The sequence below is a fragment of the Rattus norvegicus genome, chromosome 1 (genome assembly GCF_021556685.1).
Source record: "Rattus norvegicus strain SHRSP/BbbUtx chromosome 1, alternate assembly SHRSP_T2T, whole genome shotgun sequence".
NCBI classification, from domain to species: Eukaryota; Metazoa; Chordata; class Mammalia; order Rodentia; family Muridae; genus Rattus; species Rattus norvegicus.
This window is the reverse complement of record NC_141534.1, coordinates 58,751,395-58,766,551: the sequence shown is the minus strand read 5'-3', so window position 1 is coordinate 58,766,551 and position 15,157 is coordinate 58,751,395.

Here is a 15,157-nt window from a genome sequence, read left to right as displayed (position 1 = left end):
TCTCTGGAGTCTAACTTCATGAGCTTTTTGTATATTTTGGATATTAGCTCTCTATTGGATGCAAGATTGTTAAAAATCTTTTCCCAATCTGTTGGATGCTGTTTTTTTTAACTGACACTGTCCTTTGCCTTACAGAAGCTTTGCAGTTTCATGAAGTACCGTTTGTCCATTCTTGATCTTAGAGCATAAGCCATTGGTGTTTTTTGCAGGCAATTTTCTCCAGGCCCATGTTTTAAAGTCTCTTTTCCAATTTTTATTTTATTAGTTGAGTGTATCTTGGTTGATGTGAATATCCTTGGTCCTCTTGGACTTAAGCTTTGTACAGAGTGATAAGAATGGATCAATTTGCACTCTTCTACATGTTGACATTCAGTTGAACCAGCACTATTTGTTGAAAAAGCTATCTTTTTTTCCATTGGATGGTTTTAGCTCCTTTGTCAAAAATCAAGTGACCATAGGTGTGAGAATTTATTTCTGTGTACTGAATGTTATTCCACTGGTCTCTCTGCCTGTCACTGTACCAGTACAATACAGTTTTTATGACTATTGCTCTGTATTACTGCTTGAGTCAGGGATGATGATTCCCCCAGAAATTCTTTTATTGTTGAGGATAATTTTAGCTATCCTGGGTTTTTGTGATTCCAAATAGATTTGCAAATTGTTCTCTCTAAGTCTATGAAGAACTGAATTGGAATTTTGATGGGGATTGCATTGAATCTGTAGATTGCTTTTGATAAAATGGTCATTTTTACTAAATATAGTAAATAAATCCTGACAATTCATAATCATGAGAGATCTTTCCATCTGCTGAGATCTTCAATTTCTTTCTTCAGACACTTGAAATTCTTATCATACAGATCTTTAAATTGCTTAGTTAAGGTTACACCGAGGTATTTTATATAATTTGGGACTATTAAGAAGGGTGTCACTTAATTTCTTTCTCAGCCTGTCTATCCTTTGAGTAGAGGAATACTACTGATTTTTTTGGAGTTAATTTTAAACCCTGACACTTAGCTGAGGTGGTTTGTCAGGCTTAGTAGTTCTCTGGTGGAACTTTTTGGTCACTTAAGTATACTACCATATCCTCTCAAGATAGTGATATTTTGACTTCTTCCTTTCCATTTTGTATCCCATTGACTTCCTTTTGTTGTCTGAGAGCTCTGTTTAGGACTTTGAGAGGTATATTGAATAAGTAGGGAGAGAGTAGGCAGTCTTGCATAGTCCCTGATTTTAGTGCGATTGTTTCAAGTTTCTCTCGATTTAGTATAACGTTAGCTACTTGTTTGTCATATATGACTTTTACTATGTTTAGGTATGAGCCTTGAGTTCATGATCTTTCCAGGAATTTTATCATGAAAGGGTATTGAACTTTACCAAATGGTTTCTCAGCAGCTAGTGAAATTATAATGTGGTTTTTATCTTCGAATTTGTTTATATAGTGGATTACATTGATGGATTTCCCTATATTGAACCATTCCTGCATCCCTGGGATGAAGCCTATTTGATCATGATGGATGATCATCTTGATGTGTTCTTGAATTCTGTTTGCAAGAATTTTATTGAGTATTTTTGCATTGATATTTATAAGAGAAATTGGTCTGAAGTTCTCTTTCTATGTTAGGTCTTTGTGTAGTTTACAAATAAGAGTAATTGTGGCTTCATAGAAAGAGTTTGGTAGTTCTCTGTCTGTTTCTATTTTGTGGAAGAGTTTGGACAGCATTAGTATGCGGTCTTCTATGAAGGTCTGACAGAATTCTGCAATAAACCCATCTGGTCCTATGTTCTTTTTGCTTGGAAAACTTTTAATGACTGCTTCTATTTCTTTAGGAGTTTTGGGCTTGCTTATCTGTTCCTTATTTAACTTTGGTACCTGATTTTGTCTAGAAAACTGTCCATTTCCTCCAGATTTTCAAGTTTTTTGAATAGGGGTTTTGGTAGTAGGATCTGATGATATTTTTACTTTCCTCAGATTCTGTTATGTCTCCATTTTCATTTCTCATTTTGTTAATTGGACACACTCTCTGTGCCCTCTGGTTAGTCTGGCTAAGGGTTTTTCTATCTTGTTGACTTTCTCAAAGAACCAGCTTTTGGTTCTGTTGATTCTTTGTATAGTCCTTTTTTGTTTCTATTTGGATGATTTCAGCCCTGAGTTTGAATATTTCCTGCCTTCTACTCCACTTGGGTGTATTTGTTTCTTTTTGTTCTAGCATTTGAGGCATGCTGTCAAGCTGCTGATGTACGTTTTCTCCTGTTTTGCTCTGCAGGCACTCAGATATGAGTTTTCCTCTTACCGCAGCTTTCATTGTGTCTCATACATTTTGGTATGTTGTACCTTCATTTTCATTAAATTCTAAGAAGTCTTTAATTTTTTTCTTTATTTCTTCCTTGACCAGGTTATCATAGAGTAGAACATTGTTCAACTTCCATGTGTATGTGGGCATTCTTTCCTTTTCGTTATTGAACACCAGCTTTAGTCTGTGGTGGGCTAGTAGGATGCATGGGATTATTCCTATCTTTCCTTATCTGTTGAGGCCTGTTTTATGACTGATTATATGGTCAATTTTGGAAAAGATACCTGAAGTGCTAAGAAAGTCCTTTTGTTTTAGGATGGAATGTTCTATAAATATTCATTAAGTCCACTTGGTTCATAACTTCTGTTAGTCTCTCTATGTGTCTGTTTTATTTCTGTTTCTATAATCTATCCATTGATAAAAATGAGGTGTTACATTCAGAGCCTGCCCCACATGTGGCCCATACATATACAGCTACCAAACTAGATAAGATGATGAAGCAAAGAAGTACTGGCTGACAGGAACTGGATGTAGATCTCTCCTGAGATACAGCCAGAATACAGCAAATACATAGGCGAATGCCATCATTAAACCACTGAACTGCAAATGGGACCCCTGTTGAAAGAATCTTAGAAAGGACTGAAAGAGCTTGAAGGTGCTTGTGACCCCATATGAACAACAATGCCAACCAACCGGAGCTTTCAGGGACTAAGCAACTACCCAAAGACTACACATATACTGACCCTGGACTCCAACTGCGTACGTAGCAATGAATAGCCTAGTAAGAGCCCCAGTGGAAGGGGAAGCCCTTGGTCCTGCCAAGACTGAACCCCCAGTGAACGTGATTGTTGGGGGGAGGGCGGTAATGGGGGGAGATGGGGAGGGGAACACTGACCGAGATGGGGAGGGGAAGGGATTAGGAAGATGTTGGCCTGGAAACCAGGAAGGGGAATAACAATTGAAATGTAAATAAGAAATACTCGTTAAAGAAGATGAAAAAATGGGGTGTTAATATCTCCTACTATTTTTTTGTGAGGTGCAATATGTACTTTGAGTTTTAGTAAGGATTCGTATAAAAATGGAGATGCCCTTTTATTTGGAGCATAGATATTTAGGATTGAGAGTTCATCTTGGTAGACTTTTCCTTTGGTGAATATGAAGTGCCATTATTAATCTTTTTTTAATGACTTTTGGTGGAAAGTCGATTATATTTGATATTAGAATGGCTACTCCAGCTTGCTGCTTCAGACCATTTGATTGAAAGTGATTTTCCAGCCTTACTCTCTGAGGTAGTTTCTGTCTTTGTCTCTGAGGTGTGTTTCCTGTAGGCAGCAAAATGCTGGGTCTTCTTTACGTATCCGTTCTGTTAATCTGTGTCTTATTTTGGGGGGGATTGAGTCCCATTGAGGTTGAGGGATATTAAGGAATAGTGATTGTTCCTTCCTCCTAGTTTCATGTTTAGAGGTGGGATTATGTTTGTGTGCTTCTCTTATTTTGGTTTTGTTGCAAGTGGATTGCTTTCTTGCTTTTTCTAGAGTGTAATTTCTGTCCTTTTGTTGGGCTTTTCCATTTATTATCCTTTTTAGGGCTGGATTTGTAGGAAGATATTGTGTAAATTTGGTGTTGTAATGGAATGTCTTGGTTTCTCCCTCAATGTTAATTGAGAGTTTGGCTGAATACAGTAACCTGGGCTGGCATTTGTGTTCTCTTAGGGTCTGTATGACATCTGTCTAGGAACTTCTGGCTTTTGTGGTCTCTGGTGAGAAGTCTGGTGGAATTCTGATAGGTCTGACTTTATATGTTACTTGACCTTTACCTTACTGATTTTAATATTTTTTCTTTGTTTTGTGCATTTGGTGTTTTTGACTATTATGTGATGGGAGGAGTTGCTTTTCTGGTCCAATCTATTTGGAGTTCTGTAGACTGCTTGTATGTTTATGGGCATCTCTTTCTTTAGGTTAGGGAAATTTTCTTCTATGATTTTGTTGACTATATAGTACTGGCCCTTTAATTTGGGAATCTTCACTCTCTTCCATACCTATTATCTTTAGGTTGGATCTTGTGTCCTGGATTTCCTGTATGCTTTGGGCTAGGAGCTTTTTGTGTTTTACATTATCTTTGATGGTTGTGTTAATGTTTTCTATGGTATCTTCTGCGCCTGGGATTCTCTCTTCTATCTCTTGTATTCTGTTGGTAATGCTCACATCGATGACTCCTGATCTTTTCCCTAGGTTTTCTATCTCCAGGGTTGTCTCCCTTTGTGATTTCTTTATTGTTTCTATTTCCACTTTTTACCCTTCGATGGGTTTGTTCATTTCCTTTTCCTGTTTGTTTGCTTCCTGTAGTTCTTTAAGAGATGTTTGTGTTTCCTCTTTAAGGGTTTCTACTTGATACTTGTATTGTCCTGTATTTCCTTAAGGGAGTTATGTATGACCTTCTTAGAGTCCTCTGTCTTCATCATAAAATGTGATTTTAAATCTAAATCTTGCTTTTCTCGTGTGTTTGGATACCCACTCTTTGCTTTGGTGGGAGAACTGGGCTCTGACCATGCCCAGTAGTCTTGGTTTCTGTTGCTCGGTTTCTTTTGCTTGCCTCTTGCCTGCTGGTAGTCTCTGGTGATAGCTTGTCTTGCTGTTTTTGATAGTGGATTGACTCTCCTATGGGCTTGTTTGTCAGCACTCCTGTAGACTTGTTTTCCTGTTTTCTTTAGGCCAATTATGGGAACAGAGTCTTCTGCTCTCAGGCGTTTAGTTATTCCTGGCGACTGGTAACTGGCCTCCAGCTCTCAGTGAGGGCAGCAACCAGAAGGGTCCTGCCCTATTGTTTCTAGGTTCCTGTTTGTGTGCAGGGGGCACAGATGGTATTAGGCATTTCCTTTTAAGTTGGGAATATGGGCAGAGAGTAGGTTCCTCTGGTTTCTCAGGAGTGTTCTCATTTCTGAGGGTCTAGCTCCCCCCCACACACACACACAGGATTTGGGTGCAGGGAGCTGTTTGATCCATTCAGTTCAGATCTGGGCACAGATCTAGACCATGGGTCTCCTGCATCTAACTTCTCCTATATTCCTGTGTACAGAGGCACTATGCAGTACTCTCTTGGACAAGGGATGTGGGCAAAGGTGGGCAGAAGTGGAAGTCTGTCTTGCCCTGCAGTCTCAGGATTGTCCGCACTTCTGGGTGTTCAAGTCTCTCTCCTATGGGATTCAGGAGGAGGGAGCACTATTCTTTTCTTTTAATTTTTAATTTTATTTAATCATATTTTTCTTACACTTCAGATTTTATCCCCCTCCCAGTCTACCCTCTCACTGTTTCCCATCCCATATCTCCTCCCTACATCCTTGTCCTCATACCCACACACCTACACCTCCAGACCTCTAAACTCCCTAGGGCCTTCAGTCTCTTAAGGGTTAGGTGCATTTTCTCTGACTGAACCCTTATCCAGCAGTCCTCTCCAGTATATGAGTTGGGTGCCTCATATTATCTTGTGTTTGCTGCCTGGTTGGTGGTCCAGTGTCTGAGAGATCTCAAGGATCCAGATCCAGCTGGTCTTACTATAAGGTCACCCTTCTCCTCAGCTTCTTCCAGCTTTTTCTAATTCAACTATACGGTTCAGTAGCTTCTCTCCATTGGTTGGGTGCAAATATCTACATCTGACTCTTTCAGCTGCTTGTTGTGTCTTTTGAGGGACAGTAATAATAGGTCTGATTTGTAAGCACTCCATAGACTCAGTAATAGTGTCTGGCCTTGAGACCTTCCCTTGAGCTGAATCCCACTATGGGCCTTTCACTGGACCTCCTTTTCCTCAGGCTCTTCTCCATTTTGTCCTGCCGTTCCTTCAGACAGGACAATTCTGAGTCAGATTTTTTGACTTTAGGATAGCAATAGACTTCTGGGTCTATTTCCAGTCTTCCGAGGAATCTTCATATTAATTTGGCAGGGTGGTTGTATCAGTTTGCAATCCCACCTTTTGCAATGGAGGAGTTTGACCTTTTCAGTGTCCCCAAATTTCCTGGGGTTTGTGTTTGTTGGTTGGTTTGTTTTCTGTTTTTGTTTTTTTTTTTTGGTTCTTTTTTTCGGAGCTGGGGACCGAACCCAGGGCCTTGCGCTTCCTAGGTAAGCGCTCTACCACTGAGCTAAATCCCCAGCCCCCTGTTTTTGTTTTTTTGTTGGGTTCTTTATACATCTGACATTTTCTTTGACTGGTTTATCAATTTCTTCTATGGTGCTTTCTGTGCCTGAGATTCTCTATTCCATTTATTGTAGTCTGTTGGTGATACTTGTGTTTGTAGTTCTTGTTCGCTTTCCTAGGTTTTCTGTTTCAAGGATGTTTCCATCGCAGCTTGTTTTCTTTATTTCTTGTCTTTCCATATTCAGGTCTTGGGTTGTTTTAGTCATTTCCTTCACCTGTTTTATTTTGCATTCCTATATTTCTTTAAGTGGTTTATGTGTTTCCTCATTAAGTTCTTCTATCTGCTTGCTTGTGCTTGATTGTGCTTAACTGTATTTCTTTAAGGGAATTATTTTTATTATCTTTAAAGGCCTCTATCATTTTCTTAAGATTAAAGGCCACAATCCTGATTAGGTTATCCAGGGTTTTCTCTAAAAGCGTTGTTTTTGAAGATACCATATTGTATTTGATTCTGTTGATATTGTTCTTGCCCTTGCCTTTTGCAATTTGGTTGGCTTTAGTGTTGCCTGGCCTTTATCCTCGGTAGAAGCAGAGTTTCTAGGAGGCAGGTACAGATATGTATCCTGGGTTAGATCAGGTCTTCTGATAAGTAGACTGAGTTGGGGGCTTGAAGGTAATGCCTTAAATATCCAAGAGTGCAGGTTAGGTGCCAAGAAGAAGGGAGATGGAACCCTAACAGGAAGGATAGATTTTGGGTTGATTTTGAGTCATAGTTCCAGTATATAATCTAGCTTTGATCTTGATGAAAACAGAACTGTGCCCCGACACCCAGGCAATTTTTCCACATTCAAATATTGAAGAGTATTCAATTCTTTTTCCTGTCTATATCTATATCTATATCTATATATGTGTGTGTATGTATATGTATACTTTTAATTAGCTAATTAATTTGGGTTGGATGAAAGGTTGGCACATGTGCCATGGTTCATGTGTAGAAGCCAGAAGTTGATGTATGGGAATACATTTTCTCCTTCTACAGTATGGGAGCCAAGGAATCAACTCAGGTGCTCAGGGTTGACAGCAGGTGCTTACACTCTGAGACATCTTACTGGTCCCTATATTCTCTTTTGTTCCCAAATAATATTCCACTGAATGACCTTATCAGACTTTATGTTTATCTCCTGAAGAATATCTGTAATTTTCACATGTTTTATTCATGAATTACATAATTGAACATCTTTTTTCAACTTTTTATTATGATTTTAGTTTTCTTTTTTCTTTTTTTCTCTGTTTATTTAAAATTTTATTTTTCTGGGATATTTTATGTATTTACATTTCAAATGTTATCCCCTTTCCCCTTTCCCATACTCCCCTTCCCCTACTTCTATAAGAATGTTTCCTGAAAGAATATATACATATTCCAAGAAAACACATGTTAGCCTTTAATTGAGAGTCAGTCATTTCACTAGCTATGTCCTCAGTTTCTCCCAGAATTCAGGCTGAAACTGTGCAGAATAACTATAGAATGCCTACTGGAATTTGCCTTGAAATTGGTTAAGTGGTCCAAATCACAAGGAACACAAGTCACCAATAAGCTGTGGGGAATTCCAGGAGCTACAACATAATTTCTTGATAACTATAAGCTGCCTGTTTCTCTTTTTAAATGTTTATTACACTAAAAGTAACTATAAAAATAGAAAGGACTCACCCATAGAGGAAGAAGTTCTTGGGATGATGTAGTCAGAATAGCAATGACAAGGTAATAGGCACAAGGTATACCTAAATTTTAGATCAGGAAATGTAGGCATCAATTAGGAATGAAGGTACAAAACAGGATGTGTGTAAGGCCATGGGCCTTACCACACATAGATAAGCATGTTATTACTTAAATGAAGCGGAGGGTTGGATCTGTCTATTGGGAAAGTTCTAGAAAAGAATATAGATAAATATAGTACTCATGGTGATAGGGAGTTTTATTGCCAGGATGAAGATTTATAATTCAGGCCTAATGAGGGATGCTAGAAAAAGTTAGGGATCTATGAAGAATCTTACTTTCCATACCTTGCCAGTGGAAAAATATTAAGAAACGCTTTGGTATATGGGCCTGGTTTTACAGTCCTATAATCTAGCACTAGTAATATAAAATTAAGAACATCCAGAGTTTAGTATGCTCCTGGGCTACACAGAAATTTTACATTGTACCTGACTAGTTTTAAACCCCATCTCAAAGTACTGCTGCTGCTACTACTACTACTACTACTACTACTATTATTTACAGTATTAATAAACAGCCAAATATTCTAAAACTTTAAAGTAAAAGTAGCATAGTCTTGTTTCAAAAGAAAAACCTTTATGCTTCATTAAAACTTAACTAATCAAACCATGGATTATTGAAGTGGGCACAATTGATGGCAAAGTTAGGAACAATATATAAGTTCCATGAAATGGGAGAGTTTGGTAGTGCAGAATGTGAATGATGTCAGTATTTTGTAATGACTTGCAGCAGTATGTTAGTTTTTGAATAAAATTTTCCAGAGGACCTTTGTTTCCTTTCTTCATACAAATGGGATATAAGACAAATACAACAAATTTCAGAATATTGAAATTAAGAGAGTTAGTTTGTAAGAATCTGTGTATCAGATCTCAAATGAAGGAACTTTATTACTACTACAATTACTAAACTCTAATTTGGGTCTGGAAAGATGGTTCACTAGTGACGAATGAATACTATGTATGCTAGTTTGCTTTCTGTTGCTATGATAACAGCCATGGTACAAAGAAACTTGGAGAAAATAATTTCTGTCTTAGTTATTTTCCTACTGCTGTGATTTGACCCCATCACCAAGGTATCTTATAAAATAGCACATCTACTAGGGGAGTCACTGGACTATAATGAGAATCATGACAATAAGTAGATATGTCAGTGAAGAGTAGATGGGACCTTATATTTTATCCATAAATGGAGGCAGAGTGAGACAGGACTTGTCATGGGCTTTTTAAACCACAAATGACATTGTTACAGACACAAGTCCTCCAAAAAGGCAGTACCTTCTTCTTCTTTCAAAATCAGTTCCTTCAACTAGGGATAAGGCATTTAAGTATCTGAGGCTATAGAGTCCATTCTCATTAACCAAAGTTGCTTTAGAAATTCAAATCCATTGCTGAGGAAAGTCAAGACAGGATTTCTAGCAGAGAAGGAGAAACAGAAACCAGAGAGGAATACTGCCTCTTTATTGGCTCTCTGCATATTTGCTAGCATTGGCTTAGTTAGCTTTATTAAACAGTTCAGAACTTCCTACCTAGGAATAGTACTGCCTACAATGGAATGAGCGCTCCATCAATTAGCAATCAAGAAAATCCCAACCAATATCTACCATTCCTTTGATTCACATTGCACCATTCCCACCTCCATATTTTACTTATTCTGCTTTTCCTCTCTAAAATTTGAGGTCATGGAAATTTTAAAGCATATTTTTTAAATGGCAAATACAAGTAGATTGCTTTATACATGAGAATCATATCATAAATATATGTGTCCTAGTTAGGGTTTTACTGCAGGAACTAGACACCATGACCAAAACAAGTCTTATAAGGACATCTAATTGGAGATGGCTTACAGGTTCAGAGGTTAAGTACATTACCATCAAGATAGGAAGATGGTAACATCCAGGCAGGCATGGTGCAAGAGGAGCTGAGAAGTCTACATCTTCATCTGAAGGCTACTAGCAGAATACTGACTTCCAGGCAGCTAGAATGAGGATCTTAATGTCCACAATCAAAGTGACACACCTACTCCAACAAGGCCATCCTTACTCCAACAGAGCCAAACCTTCAAAAAGTACCACTCCTTGGGGTGAGCATATAAAAATAATAACAATACCTATGTTCACTCAGGTCCATTGTCTTTCCCATCCCTAATATTTATGTGTCCTCATGTTCCTCACAACATTTTCTTGAAACAAGGGCTTATCTGTGTATTTTGAAGATCTATTTAGAAAGCAACCAGAACTATATTCTCTCAATTACAATGCATTTTATTCAATAAAGAACTTAATTTTGGCTTTACATTGTTTCTATCAATAAGTAAAAAATATAAAATATACAGAATTGTTTCATACTCTTGTAATATTGTCATTTAAAAGCCTATTGGTAATTTTTCTTGTGCTTGGAGGGGTCAAATATAGAACAACTGGCATACTAACCACTTGATCTACCACTATGCACTTAGGTCTTCAGCTGCAAAGCCACATTTTAAGGGACCATGGACGTAAAACAAGAACAGACTGAGTAAACACACATCATTCCATATTTTATAAAAGTAGTTCATTGTTCTCTTCATTGTAGAAAATAGCAAAGTTAATAATAACCTGTTGTGTCACTTGGAAAATCAAATGCTCTGGAATATAGAACACCACCGAGAAAATAATATATTTAGAAATACTGCTACCAAAGTGAAAGACATTTTACTTTCAATAAAAATATTGAACTATTTTGTCAATATACTTAATCTTGGAAATAATATTTAAACAAAGTCAAATTTATGAAATTAAGAACCCCACCAAATTTAAAGAAAATGTGAAATCATATTTAATGGTGAATATAAAGAATCCCATTTCACAGTTAAATAAGCAACACATGCAAACCCCACTAGCAAGAAATCTCAAGTCATTAAACATCAAAGAACTTTTGAAATAAATAAAACTGTTGTTTCTAGTTAATGTGTATATCCTTTATTTAAGATGACACAACTCGAGACACCGCCGGAACCTGAAAGAAACAGACCAGATAAACAGTTCTCTGCACCCAAATCCCGTGGGAGGGAGAGCTAAACCTTCAGAGAGGTAGACAAGCCTGGGAAACCAGAAGTGACTGCTCCCTGCACACACATCTCGGACGCCAGAGGAAAAAGCCAAAGACCATCTGGAACCCTGGTGCACTGAAGCTCCCGGAAGGGGCGGCACAGGTCTTCCTGGTTGCTGCCGCTGCAGAGAGCCCGTGGGCAGCACCCCACGAGCGAACCTGAGCCTCGGGACCACAGGTAAGACCAAATTTTCTGCTGCAAGAAAGCTGCCTGGTGAGCTTGGGACACAGGAAAGCAGAATTTCTCTAGGACCGGGCACGTTCTGTGTTTACCGGAAGTCCCACACCCGCGGATCCCGGCCCGCAGTAGCTCTCTGCTCCCAGACCCGGTGAGAGAGAGACCCAACCGCCTGGTCAGGTGGGCACTCCTGAGGCTGCAGAGCGGAAGAGACCACCAACTCTGCTCACCCCTGCCCACATCCCTGGCCCAAGAGGAAACTGTATAAGGCCTCTGGGCTCCCGTGGGGGAGGGCCCAGGAGCGGCAGGACCCCTGTGCCCGAGACACCGCCAGAACCTGAAAGAAACAGACCGGATAAACAGTTCTCTGCACCCAAATCCCGTGGGAGGGAGAGCTAAACTTTCAGAGAGGCAGACAAGCCTGGGAAACCAGAAGTGACTGCTCCCTGCACACACATCTTGGACGCCAGAGGAAAAAGCCAAAGACCATCTGGAACCCTGGTGCACTGAAGCTCCCGGAAGGGGCGGCACAGGTCTTCCTGGTTGCTGCCACTGCAGAGAGCCCGTGGGCAGCACCCCACGAGCGAACCTGAGCCTCGGGACCACAGGTAAGACCAAATTTTCTGCTGCAAGAAAGCTGCCTGGTGAACTCAAAACACAGGCCCACAGGAACAGCTGAAGACCTGTAGAGAGGAAAAACTACACGCCAGAAAGCAGAACACTCTGTCCCCATAACTGACTGAAAGAGAGGAAAACAGGTCTACAGCACTCCTGTCACACAGGCTTATAGGACAGTCTAGCCACTGTCAGAAATAGCAGAACAAAGTAACACTAGAGATAATCTGATGGCGAGAGGCAAGCGCAGGAACCCAAGCAACAGAAACCAAGACTACATGGCACCATCGGAGCCCAATTCTCCCATCAAAACAAACATGGAATATCCAAACACACCAGAAAAGCAAGATCTATTTTCAAAATCATATTTGATCATGATGCTGGAGGACTTCAAGAAAGACATGAAGAACTCCCTTAGAGAACAAGTAGAAGCCCACAGAGAGGAATCGCAAAAATCCCTGAAAGAATTCCAGGAAAACACAATCAAACAGTTGAAGGACTTAAAAATGGAAATAGAAGCAATCAAGAAAGAACACATGGAAACAACCCTGGATATAGAAAACCAAAAGAAGAGACAAGGAGCTGTAGATACAAGCCTCACCAACAGAATTCAAGAGATGGAAGAGAGAATCTCAGGAGCAGAAGATTCCATAGAAATCATTGACTCAACTGTCAAAGATAATGTAAAGCGGAAAAAGCTACTGGTCCAAAACATACAGGAAATCCAGGACTCAATGAGAAGATCAAACCTAAGGATAATAGGTATAGAAGAGAGTGAAGACTCCCAGCTGAAAGGACCAGTAAATATCTTCAACAAAATCATAGAAGAAAACTTCCCTAACCTAAAAAAAGAGATACCCATAGACATACAAGAAGCCTACAGAACTCCAAATAGATTGGACCAGAAAAGAAACACCTCCCGTCACATAATTGTCAAAACACCAAACGCACAAAATAAAGAAAGAATATTAAAAGCAGTAAGGGAAAAAGGTCAAGTAACATATAAAGAGAGACCTATCAGAATCACACCAGACTTCTCGCCAGAAACTATGAAGGCCAGAAGATCCTGGACTGATGTCATACAGACCCTAAGAGAACACAAATGCCAGCCCAGGTTACTGTATCCAGCAAAACTCTCAATTAACATTGATGGAGAAACCAAGATATTCCATGACAAAACCAAATTTACACAATATCTTTCTACAAATCCAGCACTACAAAGGATAATAAATGGTAAAGCCCAACATAAGGAGGCAAGCTATACCCTAGAAGAAGCAAGAAACTAATCGACTTGGCAACAAAACAAAGAGAATGAAAGCACACAAACATAACCTCACATCCAAATATGAATATAAAGGGAAGCAATAATCACTATTCCTTAATATCTCTCAATATCAATGGCTTCAACTCCCCAATAAAAAGACATAGATTAACAAACTGGATACGCAATGAGGACCCTGCATTCTGCTGCCTACAGGAAACACACCTCAGAGACAAAGACAGACACTACCTCAGAGTGAAAGGCTGGAAAACAACTTTCCAAGCAAATGGTCAGAAGAAGCAAGCTGGAGTAGCCATTCTAATATCAAATAAAATCAATTTCCAACTAAAAGTCATCAAAAAAGATAAGGAAGGACACTTCATATTCATCAAAGGAAAAATCCACCAAGATGAACTCTCAATCCTAAATATCTATGCCCCAAATACAAGGGCACCTACATACGTAAAAGAAACCTTACTAAAGCTCAAAACACACATTGCACCTCACACAATAATAGTGGGAGATTTCAACACACCACTCTCATCAATGGACAGATCATGGAAACAGAAATTAAACAGTGATGTCGACAGACTAAGAGAAGTCATGAGCCAAATGGACTTAACGGATATTTATAGAACATTCTATCCTAAAGCAAAAGGATATACCTTCTTCTCAGCTCCTCATGGTACTTTCTCCAAAATTGACCATATAATTGGTCAAAAAACGGGCCTCAACAGGTACAGAAAGATAGAGATAATCCCATGCGTGCTATCGGACCACCACGGCCTAAAACTGGTCTTCAATAACAATAAGGGAAGAATGCCCACATATACGTGGAAATTGAACAATGCTCTACTCAATGATAACCTGGTCAAGGAAGAAATAAAGAAAGAAATTAAAAACTTTTTAGAATTTAATGAAAATGAAGATACAACATACCCAAACTTATGGGACACAATGAAAGCTGTGCTAAGAGGAAAACTCATAGCGCTGAGTGCCTGCAGAAAGAAACAGGAAAGAGCATATGTCAGCAGCTTGACAGCACACCTAAAAGCTCTAGAACAAAAAGAAGCAAATACACCCAGGAGGAGTAGAAGGCAGGAAATAATCAAACTCAGAGCAGAAATCAACCAAGTAGAAACAAAAAGGACCATAGAAAGAATCAACAGAACCAAAAGTTGGTTCTTTGAGAAAATCAACAAGATAGATAAACCCTTAGCCAGACTAACGAGAGGACACAGAGAGTGCGTCCAAATTAACAAAATTAGAAATGAAGAGGGAGACATAACTACAGATTCAGAGGAAATTCAAAAAATCATCAGATCTTACTATAAAAACCTATATTCAACAAAATTTGAAAATCTTCAGGAAATGGACAATTTCCTAGACAGATACCAGGTATCGAAGTTAAATCAGGAACAGATAAACCAGTTAAACAACCCCATAACTCCTAAGGAAATAGAAGCAGTCATTAAAGGTCTCCCAACCAAAAAGAGCCCAGGTCCAGACGGGTTTAGTGCAGAATTCTATCAAACCTTCATAGAAGACCTCATATCAATATTATCCAAACTATTCCACAAAATTGAAACAGATGGAGCACTACCGAATTCCTCCTACGAAGCCACAATTACTCTTATACCTAAATCACACAAAGACACAACAAAGAAAGAGAACTTCAGACCAATTTCCCTTATGAATATCGACGCAAAAATACTCAATAAAATTCTGGCAAACCGAATTCAAGAGCACATCAAAACAATCATCCACCATGATCAAGTAGGCTTCATCCCAGGCATGCAGGGATGGTTTAATATACGGAAAACC